The 19,266-nt window shown below is 36.6% G+C and overlaps 1 pseudogene; it reads left to right on the top strand.

Moving 5' to 3' along the window:
- Positions 1–7,253: 7,253 nt before the first annotated feature.
- On the top strand, positions 7,254–18,680 carry LOC122135539 (annotated as a pseudogene).
- The last annotated feature ends 586 nt before the right edge of the window (positions 18,681–19,266 follow it).

Genomic DNA, 19,266 nt, shown 5'->3' on the forward strand with positions numbered 1-19,266 from the left:
GGGGGGCAAGTCATATTCTCCGATGAAGCCCCTTTCCGATTGTTTGGGGCATCTGGAAAAAAGGCTTGTCAGGAGAAGAAAAAAAAGTGAGCGCTACCAGTCAGTCCTGTGTCATGCCAACAGTAAAGCATCCTGACACCATTCATGTGTGGGGTTGCTTCTCATCCAAGGGAGTGGGCTCACTCACAATTCTGCCCCACAAAAACACAGCCATGAATAAAGAATGGTACCAAAACACCCTCCAACAGCAACTTGTTCCCACAACCAGAAGTGAAGAACAATGCATTTTCCAGCACGATGGAGCACTGTGCATAAGGCCAAAAAGTGATACAACTAAGTGGCTCGGGCGGGACCAAGAATGTTGAAATTGTGGGTTCATCGGCCTGGAAACTCCCCAGATCTTAATACCCATTGGAGAAATGTGGTCAATCATCAAGAGGGCGGGGTGGACAAACAAAAACCCCACAATTCTGACAAACTACAAGAAGTTATTATGAAAGAATGGGTTGCTATCATTCAGGATTTGGCCCAGAAGGTTCGATGAGAGCATGCCCAGTCGAATTGCAGAGGTCCTGAAAAAGAAGGGCCAACCACTGCATAAATACGGACTCTTTGCATAAATGTCATGTAATTGTCGGATTTAAAAGCCTTTTGACAAGTATGAAGTGGCTTTGTAATTATAGTTAAGTACAGCACAGAAAAAACATGAAACACCAGATCTTCTAAAAGCATTTTTAGCAGCCAACTTTTGCAAAACTAATATTTAGGTAATTCGTCAAAACTGTGGGCCACGATGTACAGTTGTACATGGAGGGTTTATGGTTCGGTTAATCAAAAATGTGTTAAAACAATCATGCTTGTATACATAATTAGAGTTCTTTAGGTGTGAGTTACAGGTGTCATGAACATTTGTTTTTTTGTTTATCAACTCCCCAATAACTTCCTATTCCTATTTTGACGGGAACTAGTGAGGAACAATCCTCTTGAACTTGATCTATACCGGCGCGGGGGGGTGCTAATCGTTCATATCAAACGTTTATATACTCTAGGAGAGACATCTTATATGTGTACTAATCGGTGTGCAAAAAGAACCACAGTTGGCACACATTGGTTTACAGAGATATATTGCTGTCAGCCTTAGTGAACCAGTTTATGTGCTTGGAGATTGAATAAAAAAGAGAGACTTTTTGTTGTTTCAGTGCAAAAGTTAGATATCCCATTTTATGATTGGCACCCACACTTTGTACTCGGTTACATTGTGTCCATCTTAAAAAAACAATATCTAAATTACGAACTTATCATGGCACTTATTGATCTCACGGTTAGATTATTGTAATGCTTTATTGGGGGGCTGCTCTGCTCGCTTAAAAAAACAAACTCGAGTGGTCCATTTGAAAATACCTTAGGCATATCAAAACTCAACGGCAGCGCGGCAGATCCATTTTCCTATTTAGTAGCCAAACTCTGGAACCACCCCCAAAAATCTGCCTAGTGTTGTTCGGGAGCAGGACAAAACTCTTTCAGAGTTTAAATCTAGAGTAAAGACCTATCTTTAACCTGGCATACCAGTAACACAAGATCACATTTCTATAATTTAAATGTGTTAACGTAGTGGCTTTTTCCGGCTGATAATTAGGTCAACCGGAAAGGGCACACTTCCACACACTTCCATACACCGAATTGCAATCGTTAATCCGTAAGAAGAATGGCATCTACGCTATTATTACTCTTTTTCATTCTGAGGTCACCATAGGCCATATGCGATCCACCGTCCATTTCCAGACTAGATGGTGGGAATCCAGTGCACCCTCGCGACGGACCTCTACAGCCATGATAGTTCAGTGGACCACAATGTCAAATAGAGAGCCCCACAGAGACAGACAGTCCCCTGGCCAAGGACCTCCATCAACTAGACAGCCATCGGGGAACAAGGACCACTGGAAAACACACAAGTTCCTCTGCACCTGTGTTGCTGCGCCGAATTAAAACCACGCCATGCATGTTTCAATCTGGCCAGAGGAGAAACTAGAACTCAGATTACTTAATAACTTGACTTTCAAAGTGTTCTTTGAAAACCTATTCAAACCTAAAAAAAAAAAGTGAAAATTTAGTTCTTTCAGTAATTTAATATTGACTGAAAAATATTACAAAGGTATGAAAACAGGCAGCTTGACTTAAAGATTTAATCCTTTTCTACCCCTGGTAACATTCTAGTAGTAAACTGCCAACAACTGAAAAATGTATCTTTAAATATGCCCTATAAATGCCGTGTTTTATATACAATATTGCTTGCTGAAGTTGTAAGGTATATGTGTATGCTGGCTTAACGTGTGTTTAAACTGTCGTGAGCATTAAAGACAGAAAAAAAAAACCTTATAAATTTGAAAAACGGATTTCTGATAACATTTGAAACACATGATGAATATACAGTGCATATTGAATGCTAAAAATTACTCTTTCTTTGTTTACGGACGGTGGATGCTGTGCGCGTTTACAGGACTTTGTTGTTGTCTTACTTGGATGATTACCCGTATGAATAGCACATGCATGTGCGTGGACGTGATCACATTTCAGGACAATAAGCTCAGACAGGAAAAGACTGGACCTTGAATTGGTTTCATATGGAATTACTTTCATCAAGACGAGTTTTTGTTTTAGATAAGACTTACTTCATTTAAAGACAACTTCAAGCTTTCCATAGATATGTTTCTCAATATCTGTGTGTGATGTATTTGCTGAGTTTTGGTTCATTTTAGTGAGGCGTTTCAGAAAGAAGTTCGCGGAGACAGACAGTTGAAAGCGCACCCTGTATATTTTCTTTATTTTACAAAAGCACAATCTTTTGTTGATATTGTGAGTTGTATACACATAAAAAGTAGACCCTTCACAGATTCAAATGATGTTTACACTTGTATGTACAATCAAAAATGGCGGAGCATTTTAACTTTTCACTGTTATCAGGAAAAAAATACAAGGTGATCGGGGTGCCGGCGCTCCGTTAAACCCCGCACAAAAACATGATTTTAAAAAAAGCATATTATATATTTTTTTTAACACTACTACATTGTTAACATAAGTTAAGATATCAATAATTAGACAAATTTAAAATTGCAAATGCGTTGCATTACTGCCATTACCAGAAAAAAAGTAATTAGATTACAGTACACATGTTATTACCAACTTGCTGGCCAGACACTTTTTAGGACAGAATAAATGATAATATCAGGTGTCCAGTGGTTGAATGCCTAATTGGGGTTGATAGTAGTAGTTCAAACTTTCGGCATTTAATAAATTTTTCACTCCAAAATTGCTAGTAATCTTCATAAATAATACAAAGGGAAACGGCCAAGTGGACACATTGAATAAACATGCATTGACACAGTAGAAAGTAGAAAAAAGAAGAAGAAACAGTATTTTCTTGTAAAACATACTCTAATAACTTTTGAAAAATCATTTTTACAATTATACCGTGTTACCATCAGTGGACACCAGCGTCCATTTTGTGAGTGTACAATAAATTGGTTTCTTTAAGTGGCTATTAAGACACTAGGTTAAGACACGATTATAAAGTACAGATAGTTTGCTGCTAGCATCTCTGAAATCGCCTACCCTACCTTTAAAGCTACATATACATGTAATCTATACAGCATCCAGGTTCTCTAGTGGAACCCTGCATGTGGTTAGCTCACATCAAACCAGCATGCATCTTCTCATTCAGAACATGGTCTTTGAACTGGATGCCGATTACCTACAGACATGACATTGCGTGATGATAATCCCTCCAGTTCAGATCATCCAGTAGGGAGGCCAGTGGAGGACTAAGCATTTGGGAGGACTATGATATGGACAAGAATCTTTCCATATCTCTCCTATGATCAACTAGTCTCCCATCATGACTCACTAGGTCACAAGGCTAGTGACTTCTGCTGTAAATCCAGCTGGAGGACAGCAGAGATACCATCTCCAAATGGGTATGTGCTACTCCAGTACAAAGCAGAACAAGTCCAGTCAAAGGATCAATGTCATTGAGAAGAGAACTGATGGGAGAACCTCTCTAGAATCAGCTGTGATTGTACAGCTTACAAGAAGTTTGTCTCTTTATGAGAAAAGGCAGCAGCGTTGACAGGATATGTTAAAGTGCATTCAAGGATTCCTATTGGAGGAGGAGTATTAACAATTTCAGACCACCTCTCCATCCAGGAAGAGGATATTGCATCACAGAAGGGAGTACTTTCCCCTGAGCCATTACCTCAACTGCTGAACAGTTCTCAAAGACATGCAATTTTTCACCTTCTGATCCTATATCGCAGCCCAAGCATAGTCATCTTGGTGCACATATCAGCAGTACCCAGCACAAGTAGCATAGTCAAAAGTATGTGCCATTACCATGCAGTTCTTCCCACCTCCCCATTAACTTGTATGGAGCACCAAATACTTTTATTCCAGACTTTGCTGTGGACAGTGATGAAGAGATTTTGCCAAATCATAAAAACTAGCGTTTTAATTAATCTACTACATCAGGGATGGGCAATTTCGGTCCTGGAAGGTCAATGTCCTGCAGATCAAGCAACTCAATGTCTTATGTTGCATTCCCACCATATCGTAATTTCTGTAATTCCGAGATGACAACACGTGATGTTCACACCCTTTGACTCTATGGCACTATCAATGCCTAAACATAGCTACTAATGAAATGAGCTCTCAGAAAACACCAGGTCACAAGTTTGACATTAAACGAGTTTACAAGGAAGGAACGCTTGTACAAGATGGTATTCTAGTTCAATCGCCGGTGTGTTGGGTATTATTTATGGCGTGGAATAGGACCTTTACAGATCAGTAGAAAGCTACAGGCAGGTTTGATGTGAATGTGGGGCATGGTTTGCTTCCCAGACTTTGTAGACGCTGCATTACTGCACAGGGGAAACTTTATAGATCTATACTAGATAGAGAGAATTAATGTTTTCAAATTAACTAGGGGGATAGTGAAAGAAAACATCTTCATAGATTATTATGTACTTCTAGTATTGTAGCTTTGCAATTTATTAAAAGATCGGTGTTGTATTTCCCTGGGTGTTTTTATTAATTGATATTTATCAGTCTAAGAGCATCTGTTGCATAAATCATAATTATCTGTCATGGTGTCTATAACCCAGGTCATGCAGTAATTATTTTTTACAATTAAGTCTAGCTTTAAATTAGTCATAGCTATTTATTAGGATTATATTTTTACATCCCGTGTTTTTGTATTAAAAGATATGTTTTGATGCAAAAGGTAACTCTGAGTAAAAGTAAAATATTAAACTATGTTGTGAAAATATTTGAGGGAAAAAAAATGATGTTGATGTGCAGAAACTGAGAAACAGAACATTATGAAGATGGAATTGCTGCCATGTCTCACAAAGCAAATGTATTTCAGTTTTTTCAATTTACATTTTTTGAGAAATAACACAATTATTGATGGGTAAAGATACAATGTAATATTTACTTGTTTTTGTACAGTCTAAAGTTATACATATTTTGATTGCTTTTATTTTTTAGTTTTATTTCATTTATTTAGTTTTTATTTATCCTATTTGTGTGTTTTTGTGTTTACATAATGAGTGGTTGAGGGGAAAACACAAAGGGGTGTGTATGCACCATGAGTTCAAGTCAATTTCATTTCATGAACAGTCCGGATTGGTGTATTTCATTCATTCACCTGTGCCTGACCCGAACATATGCAAGTTTACAAGGCCAATGGCCCAATTAACATTTATAGAAAACTTTTTTTTTTTAATGGTTAAACTATTTATTTATTCTTGAAATTGTGTGGCTGTTTCTCATTAAGGGTCATGACTGTGCAAGTTTTGACACATAGGTGCATTTTAGAAAAGGCTGTACAAAAATTGTTACAACTTTTGTGCATTGCATGCATGCACTGGTTTCCATCCCTCATTGGTTTCCACGCAATTTGCAAATCTCAACACTGTGAAAAACACCAAAGGGTCAGGTTAAAAACAAAAGAAAACCTTTATGGTAGGTTGCCTAAAATCCTGAAATAAATGAGAACTTATGAAGTTTGAGACTCAAACTTTACTTGAAATTAAAGGCTCATCCTCTGATGTTTCTTTATCTATTTGTATCTCAGTCAAACTGCCCCCCCTAACACAAAGGGGTGTAGAGGATTTTTTTTTAATTATTTTTTTTAAACACAGTAGGAGTTCCCCCTTAAAGGTCTCTGAAAAGCTACAACAGAGCTTTATGATTTTATATGAATCTTGAGATTTTCAGAATGGTGCATTTTTTTGGCAAAATTAAATTTCCTGAAAAAGAATGGCTTGTACCTGGATCTAACACAACCTTAGGAGTGTTCAAGATAATATGACTTTTAGTGTGGAGCAAACTATCAAGTCCAACATTACAAAGTCGACAGATGGCTTTATTCAAATTTATGGGCTCAACTCACTCCCATATTTACAATACAAATTTTTGTTACACTAGCAGCTAATTTCGGTTTTTGTTCAAAACTTGCTCTGTCACTGGGCACTGCTTGAGGGGTTTATCTATAAAAAAAATTCATTTTGTAATGCCCGCCAATACCACTTGGCTTATCTGTATGAAAATACAAAGAAAACAAATAGACGCAGAAGAAGAGAAAGAAACCTACACTGAAACAAACTGGTGTTTGTTAGAATCTTTTTTTCAACTCAGAAATTCAATTTCACCAATAATTACAAAGCAAAATTAAGTTAAACCCCTAACATTTTAAATGAAAATGCACTTCAGTAATCATTGGTTTAGGCCTATTTACAACTTAGAAAAATAATTTTCATAAATTTAATTTAATAATTTTTTTGTAAATTCTGATCTAATCCCAAAATGTCAATCAACCATATAACGTAGTTACAAGTAATTCAGAACACTATCAATAAAATGGACTATGTTTAATTTGAACTAATTTAAAGGTATGTTTATTTTTATAAAGTCATCTGTGGCCACAGTGCTATGTAAATTGGCAGGTGTGGTACTGATACATACTAGTTAAATGATTAATATTTTACAGCCTTGTGTGCTCAAATTGCACAACAGCCAAGGTGATTGTGTGTGAGTGTATGTGTGTGGGTAGGGGTTGGAGGTGGTTGGGAGTGGAGCACTTGTATCTCTTTAAAATTATAAGCGTGCCTCCATTGCGGCCCCTTTGCTTGATGTCAACTGCGCTAGTGATCACATCTCCAACCTCTCAATTATACATTCAGTTAGAACATAATCGATAAATGTCTGCATGGTTTGAACTTTGTCCTGGAATGAAAAATAGGGGGATCAAACCCTGGTTTTATCATCGTGAGATTGGAAAGAAACCATAAGGGGAGGGACATAGAATCGCCAAACAAAATGATCCAAATGGCCAAGGTAAAGTACTGATTTATCAGATGTGCAGATTGTGTTGATAACAGTTCTTGTCATGTTTCAAAAATACAGGGGAGGGGAAAAAAACACCACAGCTTGCATTAAAATTGCACATTGTATCACATCAAATTGTAAACTTTTTTTAGAAGGGAGACTCCACTTCTTATACACTCTAAAAGAGAAAGGTACCAAAAAGTGGGTTTTGCAGTGATGCCATAGAAGAACCATTTTTGCTTCCCAAAGAAACCTTTCAGTGAACAGTTCTTAAAAAACCATTTATTAAAATAGTTTTTAAAAAACTAAGAACCTTTTTTTTTTTTACTTTGAAGACCTTTTGGTTTGGGTTGAAAAGGTTTTCCCTGGATGTTAAAGGTTTCATGGAACCATCAATGCCAGTGAAGAACCTTTATTTTTTAAATTGTATAGTAGTTGGGTAACTAACGTTCTCTTTTTCAGGGCCCGGGATTTTTAAACTGTCTAATATGCTTTGGTTTCGACTTGTTTGCCTATATGCTGAATGTAGCAAAAGTAGTTGTAGTAGACCAATAGCATGCAAGCATTGTATATAATCGACCAATGGTGAGAAGGTGGGATTTAAGAGCGGCCAAAGCAATGCAAATACATGTTCATGTAAGAGCATTACAGACCATGTCGATAGGAAACAAAGCCAAAATCTGGACATTTTTAGGCATTTTTAGAAATCCGTTCAGGCACATTGGGAAAAAAGAGAATGTATTATTACCCTAATCACCAAAATCCACCCTCTACTTCTCCTTTTGTCTCTCCCCAGGACTGTGGAGCTGATTGTGCAAGTTTCAAAGAGTGAGATCAACACAGATTTACCAAACACGCTCTGGGCGTCCACTCCCACCGCCTGGGGGCCGACCCCACGGGCTCATAAGCATCATCTGGAGTTCAGTCACCAGCAGGTACAGAGAACTGCAGCAGTACCCCAAAGACATTGGCATTTTCTTTACAGCATCAGGGATGGATTTAGGTGAACAAATGCAGCCATTTATCATTTAAACAAGAGAATTTAGCATTGGTTATTTGCAAATGTCCCTTCAAAACCAAGTAGACTCAAATGCATCTCTTAACTTTTCCTCTCCCTACCTCTGTCAGATGGCCATAGAATTTCTTCATGAAATCAATGGCCGTTTTCAAAGTTGCCTCAGCAGAACCAAAACATCCCTTACCGGAGAAAACCGAAAAAAAGGGAAAACTCACTGAAGTTGACGCCATTTGAAATGAAAAAACAGTAGATGTTTTCAGAATTTGTTCCTCAGATCACCCATGGGGGCCTGGAGGACTAGCATTTGGAGGACTATGATAGGGCAATAATCTTCCATATTTCCTGATAAAACTAGTCTCCCATCATGCTCACTGGGTAAAAAGGGCTAGTACTTCTGCTGTAAACCCACTGGAGACAGCAGAGAACCATCTCCAAATGGTTTCTACTCCTACAAAGCAGAACATCCATCAAAGGATAAAATGCCCATTGAGAGAACGATGAAACCTCTCTAAAAATCAGGGGGATTGTACAGTTACAAGAAGTTTGTCTCTTTTAAAAAAGGCAGCGGTTAAGGAAGAAAAGGCTTTAAAGGGGATTCCTATTGGAGGAGGAGTATTAAACATTTCAGACCACCCTCCCCAGGAAGGGATATTGATCCAGAAGGGAGTACTTTCCCCTGAGCCATTCCCTAAACTGTGAACAGTTCTCAAAGACGCATTTTCACCTTCTGATCCTCTCACAAACAGTCATTTTGGTGCACATATATCCCCGCACAAAGTAATAGTCAAGTATTTTGATTACCATGCAGTTCTCCACCTCCCTTTAAAATTGTATGGGGCCCAAAATCCTTTTATTCCAACTTTGTGTGGACAGTAAAAGAGATTTTCCCAAATCAAAACTGCTTTTAAATAACAATACATCAGGGATGGGCAATTTCGGTCCTGGAAGGTCAATGTCCTGCAGATCAAGCAACTCAATGTCTTATGTTGCATTCCCACCATATCTATTTTTTTAACCCCGAATGACAACACTGTGTTACACCCTTTGCTCTATGGCACATCAACCCTAAAAGCTCAATGAAGAGCTCCAGAAAAACCCCCATTTTCCAATTTAAAAATTTACGGTTTCCCGGGGAAATGAACGCTTTGTCAAGAGGGTTCCGAAATCGCGGGTAATTTTATATGGCGTGAAAAGCCCTTTAAGTCAGTAAAAAAGCTACAGGCAGGTTGATTAATGTGGGATTTTTCTTAAATTTTTGTGACCTCGCATTACTGTAAGGGGAAACTTTAAGATCATCTAGTGAATAATTATTTTTTCAATTAAAATAGGGTATAAAGAAAACACCCTTTCCTACATTATTATGTCCCTTTATTATTGTGCTTTGCTTTTTAAAAAGATCGGTGTTTGATTTCCCTGGGGTTTTTTTTAATGGATTTTTATCAGTCTAAGACATCTTTTTTGCATAAATCATAATTATCTGTCGGGTGTCATAACGGGCATCGAAATTATTTTTTACAATAACAACTTTAAATTAGTATGCTATTTATTAGGATTATCTTTTTACACCCCGTTTTTTGTATTAAAAATTTTTGTGCAAATTAAAGGGTAAAGAAAAAATTTTAAATATTTTGGGAAAAATGTTGATAAAAAAATTGATTTTTTGGCAAAAGGGAAACACATTTTAAAAGATTGCGCCTATGTTCAAAAAGCAAATGTTTTCTTTTAAATTTTCATTTTTGAAAAATAACACATTATTGAGGGGAAAAGATACAATTAATATTTATTTGTTTTTGTACAGTCAAAAGTTATACAATTTTGAGCTTTTATTTTTTATTTTTTTTTTTCTTTTTATTTAGTTTTTTTTAAAACCTATTTGGATTTACAATGATTTACATAATTTGGTTTGGGGAAAAAACACAAAGGGGTGTTCCCATGAGTTTCAATAAAATTTTCTTTCATGAACGTCCGGATTGGTGTATTTCATTCATTCACCTGTCCTCCCCCAAAAACTATCAAGTTTACAACCAAAGGGCCCAATAACTTTTAAGAAAACTTTTTTTTTTTAAGGAAAAACTATTATTTATTCTTAAAATTTGGTGCTGTTTCTCTTTAAAGGGTCGACTGTGCAATTTTTGCACATAGGTGCATTTTAAAAAAGGGCTGTAAAAAAATTTACAATTTTGTGCATTGCAGCTGCAGGGTTTCCATCCCTCTTTGGTTCCACGAAATTTTGAAATCCAAAAGGGAAAAAACCCCAAAGGGTCGGGTTTAAAAAACAAAAAACCTTTTTTGTAGGTGCCTAAAATCTGAAATAAATGAAATTTATGAATTTTTGAGATCAAATTTACTAAAATTTAAAAGGGCTCATCCTCTGCTGTTTTTTTATCTATTGTATCTCAGTAAAAAAACTGCCCCCAAAAAAAAGGTGTGGGATTTTTTTAATTTATTTTTTAAAACACAATAGAGTTCCTGTCTTGAAAAGCACAACGAGGTTTTCTGTTTTTTATAATTTGGTTTTAAATATGGTGCATTTTTTGGCAAATAAATTTCAGAAAAGAATGCTTGTCCTGGATCTAAAAAACGGGTGTTAAAGCAATTTTGCTTTTATTGTGGTCAAACTACAAGTCAACATTACAAAGTCGACGAGGGCTTTATTAAATTTTTATGGCTAAACTCACCCCCATATTAAAATACAAATTTTTTGTTACTAGAAATTTTGGGTTTGGAAAAAAATTGCTCTGCCCCGGGACTGCTTGAGGGGTTTTTTATCTATAAAAAAAAAATTCTGTTGCCCTATACCATTTTTCTTATTGTATAAAAATACAAAAAACAAATAAACAGGAAAGAGAGAAACCTCCTGAAAAAACTGGTGTAAATATTTTTTTCACTCAGAAATTAAATTTCACAAAAAAATTACAAGCAACTTTAAAGTTAAACCAAACTTTTAAATGAAAATGCTTTTCTAATCTTTGGTTTTGGGGCCTTTTTACAACTTAAAAAAAAATTTTTCAAAAATTTAAATTAATAATTTTTTTGTAAATTCGATCTAAGCCAAAATGTCCAACCCAAAACCATTCATGCAGAAAAAAATAATTCAAACCATAAATAAAGGACTATTTTAATTTAACAAATTAAAAGGTATGTTTTTTTATAAAGTCTCTGGGCCACAGTGCTATGTAAATTGGGTGTGGACTGAACATACTATTTCGTATTAATTTTTACGCCTTGGTGCTCAAAATTGCACAACGCCAAGGGTTTGGTGGGGTTATGTGTGGGAGGGTTGGGGGTGGTTGGGGTGGAGCATTTGTATCTCTTTAAATTTAAAGCGTCCCCTCCATTGCGGCCCCCTTTTTGATTCAGCACCTATGATCACACTCCAGCCCCCAATTATCCCTCAGTTAAACAATAAGTTTTAAAAAATTTCTGCTGAGTTGAACTTTTCCGGAAGAAAAAATCGGGGACCCAACCCCTGTTTTATCATCGCTGAGTTTTGGACAAACCCATCGGGGAGACAAAAAAACCCCAAAAAATATCCAAAGGGCCAAGGAAGATGATTTTTTCGATGTGCAATTGTTTTGATAACATTCTTTTCTGTTTCAAAATCCCGGGGGGGGAAAAAAAACCCACAGCTTGCATTAAAATTGCACTTTGTATCACATCAAATTTTAAAAAACTTTAAAATTTTAAAAGGGAGCCCCACTTCTTATACACTCTAAAAAAAAAGGGTCCCAAAAAGGGGTTTTTGCAGGTGCCATAAAAACCTTTTTTGCTTCCCCAAAAAACCTTTCGTGACATTTTTAAAAAAAAAACCTTTTATTAAAAAAATTTTTTTTAAAACTAAAGAACCTATTTTTTTTTTTTACTTTGAAACCTTTTTTGATTTAAAGTTTCCGGGTGAAAAAGGTTTTCAGGGAACCACAATGCCGGGTGGAACCTTTTATTTTTAATTTATAGTCAGTGGGTAACTATACTTCTCTTTTTCGGCCGGATTTTAAAATTCAAATTTTTCTTTGGTTTCGATTGTTTCCCTATCTAATGCAGCAAAATAGTGTATAAAACAATACTCAACATTGTTATAACGACCAGGGGAGAAGGGGGGTTTTTACAGAAAACGCCAAAAGCGTGAAAATCATTTCAGAAGAGCATTTAAGGCATGCGATGGGAAACAAACCAAAATCTGGCATTTTAGGTTTTAAAATCCCTTCAGGACACTCTGGGGGGTAAAAAAGAATGTATTATCCCTAATCACCAAATCCCCCTACTTCTCCTTTTTGTTCCACACAACTGGGACTGATTGTGCCAAGTTTCAAAAGATGGATCGAACACAGTTCACCAACCCCCTCTGGAGCGCCCCCAAACACCCCTCCGCCTGGGGCCGACCTACGGGGCTCATCATATCTGGATTCAGTTTTACCAGCAGACAGAGAACTGCGCGTATCCAAAGACATTTCATCTTCTTTACAGCATCGGGGGTGGGTGAGGGAAAAATGCAACCATTATCATTTAAAGAAAAAAATTTATGCATGTGGGTTTTTTTGCAAAAGCCCTTTAAAACCAAAAGACTCAATGCTCTCTAACTTTTTCCCCTTCCCCACCTCTGTCGGGCCATAGAAATTTTTTCAGAATCAATGTGCCCTTTTTTAAAAGTTGCCTCAGCAGACACCAAAAAAATCCCTTTCCTGGAGAAAAAAGCCAAAAAAAAAAACCATGAAATTTACAGCCATTGAAATGAAAAATCAAGATGTTTTTAGAAGTTGTTGTGCCCGACAATTAATGGCAAAACCCCCCTCACGGTCACAAAGGGATCCAAAGTGTGAGATGAAAAAGTACAACAAAAAAGAGAACTGAATTAATCGGTTTCCTGTGCATATAAGTCGTTTTTTCTGGAAACCCGGGGAAAATTTAAGTTTCGTTTGGGCCCGAAGGGTGAAGAATAACCTAAAATCCTGGGCGGATTTTTTTGGATTTTATTCTTTAAATTTCGGCAGGTGAGCATATTAAAGGCCAGAGAAATCAAAACCAATAAAAATTTTATTTTTCTTTTCCCAAAGCAGGCATTTTGAAGCTAACTTTTGGATTTTTTTTTTTTTTGTAGTCGTCCCATGGTGATATCATGGAAGCGCGATGGAGACCATCACTGTGTTTTCCAAAACCCTTAAAAAGCACAAACCCAATTTTTACTTTCTTGCAGTCACCACGCTTTTCCCTCCGTTAGGCACCCAACCTCATCTGTCCCCGTAAATGCTCTGTCCCTGTAAAATTGAAGCATTTTTTTTTTTATTGCAAAAGAATATTTAAAGTTTAAAATTTCGTTTTTAATTTTGCAAAAAAGTATTTTTTCTCATTTTTTGTAAATTTTAGGATTATTATCATTTAAAGGAAACAAAACCCCAAAACCATAAAACTGAAAAAAAATAAAATAAAAATAAAAATTTTTTTACTTTAAGTACTAAAAGTTTTAGTAGCCCAACAAAACTAAACTTTTTTAAATATTGTGTTTTTTTTAAAAACAAAACTAATAAAAAAGCAAAAAAACCAAAAATAAATTCAGTGAAAAATAAAATAAAAAAAAAAATAAAAATTTAAAGTTCTTGTTAAAATAATTTTTTGAATTTTAAAGCAAATCTTTCCCAAAATTGGTTTATTTTGCAATTTGTTTAAAATTTATTTTGTAAATAAAGTTAGATGTAAATTTTTGTCATAATATTTAAAGACATATTTACAAATTTAAGGGTTTTTTCTCAAAAACCCCATCCCAAAAGCCCCCCCTCAGTCCCACTACAAAAATTTTAAGTATTATTACACAAGTAGTTTTAGAACTTTTTATTTCCCATTTCCTATTGAGGAGTTCAGAAGGATTTCCGCATTCCCTGGAACTCGGAATGAACGGGATCCATGTGTCTGTCTGCTGGGCCTCGGGGGGAAGGGCCCCGGAGCTTTTGTGCCCCCGGATGACCTGGAAAAGGGGGTGACCACGCACATTACTGGAGCCCGAGCTGGGGGGGGAGCTGGTGAGAGCCATCGGATGGGTTTAGATGGAAAGGTCGCCAATCAAACGTGTGCCCTGTGAGGCTTCCCGTCACAGCAAGGGCGGGGAAAAACCCCCTTTTTACAGAAAAGAAAAGGATCTTTTGAAATGATCAAATTTTTTAAAATCACATTTTTGTCCTTTTTTACGTTGGGGAAGCGTATGGCCCGGGGAACCCTTTTGAAGGGGAATATAAATCTTGAAAAATTTCAGTAAAAGTGGCCGAACCGCATGGTGTGGACCAAGAATCTTAAACTTGTTTTTGGGAAGAAAATCACGGAGGACCTGGAAAAAATCCACCCTCAGGGTGCCATGAAAAAAGGGAGTTTCAATGAGGAAGTGATTTTTATTATATTCGTATTGTTTTTACATCAGAAAAAGAAAGAGACCTTGTATTGATTTTAAAACCTGTCGCCGTGTTTGCTCTTTCTTTAAATGTCTGGCCCACTTTTTTGCCATTTTAACTGTGAAAAAAACCTTTAAAAAATAAAATCTCTCTCAGTTGATTTTAACTTAACGTTGAATCAGGAACTCCTTCAGGAAAAATGGTAGCCTACATTTTAAATGTGTATTAAACGGGGGTTTTAATGTGTATAGGTGCAAAGGGAAAAACTTTAAGCCCCTAATATTTATTTTTTTTTTTGTTTTACTAAATAATGTATGTGACACCAGGGGCGCTGGGGTAAAAACGGCCCTGGTTTGACTAGGCCCGCCCAAAGCCTGGCGCGCGGGAAAACCCAAACCCCGAAACGGAAAGGAACGCAAAACAAAAAAAAAAACCCCTGGCAGAGTGTCACAAAACAACTATCCATCCAAATTATCAAAGCATGATGTTGACTAAAGATGACTGAAAAGGGGGGTCTTTCTCTGCTCTTGGTCAAGCTTAACCGAATAAACAAATGATGGAATGGTTTAAAAAAAAAAAAAAAAAAAAAAAAAAAAAACAGGTTTTATTCCAAAATAGAGGACAGATTATTTAAGCTGTTATAAAGCATATTATACAATCTTTTCCATGCTTCTTAAAAGAATTTTTACTTAAAAATCTAATTAATTTTATGCGTAAAAATTGCTGCCAAATAAAATACACATCTAAATGAAAAAACACCTTCAAATGTAACTTCTGTTTCAAATCTTCAAATGTTTGTAAGCATTAACTGTAACGTTACCAACATTTTTAAAAGTAAAAACACAACATTTTCTTAAAATTAGCTACTGCATGTGGCTTTTACACTAAAAAAGTGAAGTTTGTGTTTTTCTACTGAATCATTAAAAAAGAGCAACCTGAATATCATTCCTAACATCACCCAAAAATTTAAATCTCTTTCTCCCCCCATGTTCCATCCTCTTTCCCCGGATTGCCTGTGGAAAAAGCTCATCTTTCTGTCCCTCTATCTCATGGGGGGCATGTTCGCATAGCTTCTGGCTCACTTCTTCACTGCTCTAAATTTAAAATTGAGGTGCTGCTGCTGGGTGTGCTTTCTAAATTTCAGTTTGTTTTTCGACTTTAGCGGGCCGTATCTAAATTCCCCCAATTTTTTTTCTCTCCCTTCTCACTCCACCCTTTTTTTCCTTTTTTTACCCGCGGGCCCGTATGCATTTTTTTTGTTTGTTTTTATTTCTTTTTCTATTTTTTCCCCAGCAGGCCATTTTCTCCGAAAAGTACTAAAACAAGAGAAAAAAGGGAAAACTTATGAAAAATATAAATTTTTTTTAAATGTCAAATTTTGTTTTGGTTTGCTTTTTTCCCCTATAGCTGAATGAGCAAAGTAGTTGTAGAGCCCAAATAATGCAAGCTTGTATATTCGACCAAGGTGAGAAGGTGGGTTTTAAGAGCCCCAAACTGCAAATACATGTTCATGTAAGAGCATTACAGAGCATGTCGATAGGAAACAAAGCCAAAATCTGGACATTTTAGGCATTTTAGAAATCCCGTTCAGGACACATCTGGGAAAAAAAAAGAGAATGTATTATTACCCTAATCACCAAAATCTACCTCTACTTCTCCTTTTGTCTTCACGCAGGACTGTGGAGCTGATTGTGCCAAGTTTCAAAAGAGTGAGATCGAACACAGATTCACCAAACACGCTCTGGAGCGTCCCTACACATCCCCTCACGCCTGGGGGCCGACCTACGGGGCTCATAAGCATCATCTGGAGTTCAGTCACCAGCAGTACAGAGAACTGCAGCAGTATGCCAATGACATTGGCCTTCTTTACAGCATCGGGGATGGATGAGGTGAACAAATGCAGACCATTTATCATTTAAAGCAAGAGAATTTATGCATGTGGTTATTTGCAAATGTCCCTTCAAAACCAAGTAGACTCAAATGCATCTCTTAACTTTTCCTCTCCCTACCTCTGTCAGATGGCCATAGAATTTCTTCATGAAATCAATGTGCCGTTTTTCAAAGTTGCCTCAGCAGACACCAACAACATCCCTTACCTGGAGAAAAACGCCAAAAAAGTAAAACTCACTGAAGTTGACAGCCATTTGAAATGAAAAATCAGTAGATGTTTTCAGAAGTTGTTGTTCCTCAGACAATTAAATGGCACCCTGCTCACGGTCACAAGGGGCTATCCAAAGTGTGAGAATGAGTAAAGTAAAAGCAAAACAGAGAACTAAATATCAGTAGCTTCTCATGTGCATTTGAAGTCAGTTATTCTGGAGTGCCAGCAAAATTTGATAGTGCTGATTGGCCAGAGAGCTGAGAGAATGAAACCTACAAATCCTGGGGTGGATTTTCTGGATTTTCATTCTTAAAGTTAGTTTCGGCAGGTGACTGCATATATAAGTCGCAGAGAAATCAAACCAACTAAAACATTGATTTATCTTTCTCCCAGAAGCAGGCATGTCTTGAAGCTAACATTTTTGGATTGTTTTTTTTGTAGGTCGTCCCATGGTGATATCTAGTGGAATGCAGTCGATGGAGACCATGCACTGTGTTTACCAAACCGTTAAGAAGCACAATCCCAATTTCACTTTCTTGCAGTGCACCAGTGCTTATCCACTGCCGTTAGAGCATGCCAACCTCAGTCTGATCCCTGTAAGATGACTCTGATCCTGTAAAACTAAAACCATAAAATTATTTTTTTATATGCAAATCGAATGTTTAAAATGTTTAAATATTTCGTTTAATTTTGCAAAAAAAAATTTTTACATCATATTGTAATTTTCACGGTTATTATCATTAACTAAAACTAAACCTAAAACCATAAAAATTAAATTAAATAAACTGAAATAAAACTTAGTTTAATACATGCTAAAATGTTGAGTAGCCTAACTAATACTAAACTTTAATATAAACATAGATTTTTTTTAAAGAACAAAACTGATAAAAACAGCAAAATGACTAAAACTAAAATTTCAATGAACAACATGAATAATAAAATAAAAATAAAAAATAAAAATATATAAATATTAATGTTCATTGTTATAAATAATTTGTTGAATTTTGAAATGCTAAATCATATATCAAATATTTGGTTGATTTTGCAATTCTAATTTAAAATGTTATTTTGATAAACTAAAGTTAGATGTAATTTTAGTCAGTAATATTAACTAACATGAGATGTTGACTAAATTTAAAGGATATTTTCATCAAAAACTTATTGCCCTAAAAGCACCCACTCAGTCCTCACATAGCAAAATTATATGAATTAGTTACACATAGTAGTTCAGAATCTTTCTATTTCCCATTTCCTATTGCGGGGAGTTCCAGAAGGAGTTTCCGGCATTCCCTGGATACTCTGGACATGAGACGGGCATCCATGTGTCTGTGCTGCTGTGGCACTCGGGCAAAGGGCCCTGGAGCGTCAGGGTGACCTGGATAAGACCTGGAAGGCAGTGACCACGCAGCATCACTGGGCCCGGCTGAGGGTGGCGGAGCTGGTGAGAGCCATCGGATGGTTGAAAATGGCAAAGGCTCGCCAATCAAACAGATGCTGCCCTGTGAGGCTTCCCGTCACAGCCAGGTCGGAACAACCCTCATTTTTACAGATAAAACAATAGGAGTCTTTTGAAGTGATCAAATGTTTTAAAATCACAGGTTAGTCCTTTCTTACAGTTGGGTAAGTCGGTAGTGGCCCGGGGGAAAACCCTTGCGAGGGTGAGATATTAACTCTTGACAGGGGACAGTTTAAAAATGCCGAACGCATGGTGTGAGACCAGAGAACATCTTAAAAATTGTTGGCAAAAGAAAATCACGGAGGACCTGGAAGAAGATGCCACCATCATGATGCCATGATAAAAGGCTGATGTTTCAATGAGGAAGTGATTTTTATTATATTCGTATTGTTTGACATCAGAAATATGAAAGATGACGTCTTGGTATTGATTTTACATAGCCTGTCTGTCACGTGTTTGCTCTTTCTTGTAACATGTCGGCCGATTTTATTGCCATTTTAAACTGTGAAGAATGAACACTTTAAAGTAAAAATCTCTCTCAGTTGTTTTCAACTTAACGTTGAATGCAGAGAACTCCTTCAGAAACATGGTGGGCCTACATTATTAAATGTGTAGGGTAAACGGTGGTTAATTGTGTATAGGTGCAATGGAAAAGGTCTTTAAGCCACTAATATTTATTTGTTTTGTTTTACATAAAATAAATGTATGTGTGACAGCCAGGGACAGACTGGGACTAAAAAAGGCCCGGGGACTTTGACTAGGCCCGGCCCAAAGCACTGGCGCGCGGAAACGCAAAAACCGCGAAACGCGAACGGAAACGCGAAAACAAAAAAAATAACCTGGCATGATTTGTCACAAGACTATACTATACCATCCAAATTATAGCAATAGCACTGATGTTGACTAGATGATGAGCTGAAGTGGGTGTCTTTCCTCT

Source organism: Cyprinus carpio, chromosome A25 (assembly GCF_018340385.1).
Source record: "Cyprinus carpio isolate SPL01 chromosome A25, ASM1834038v1, whole genome shotgun sequence".
In the NCBI taxonomy this organism is placed as follows: Eukaryota; Metazoa; Chordata; class Actinopteri; order Cypriniformes; family Cyprinidae; genus Cyprinus; species Cyprinus carpio.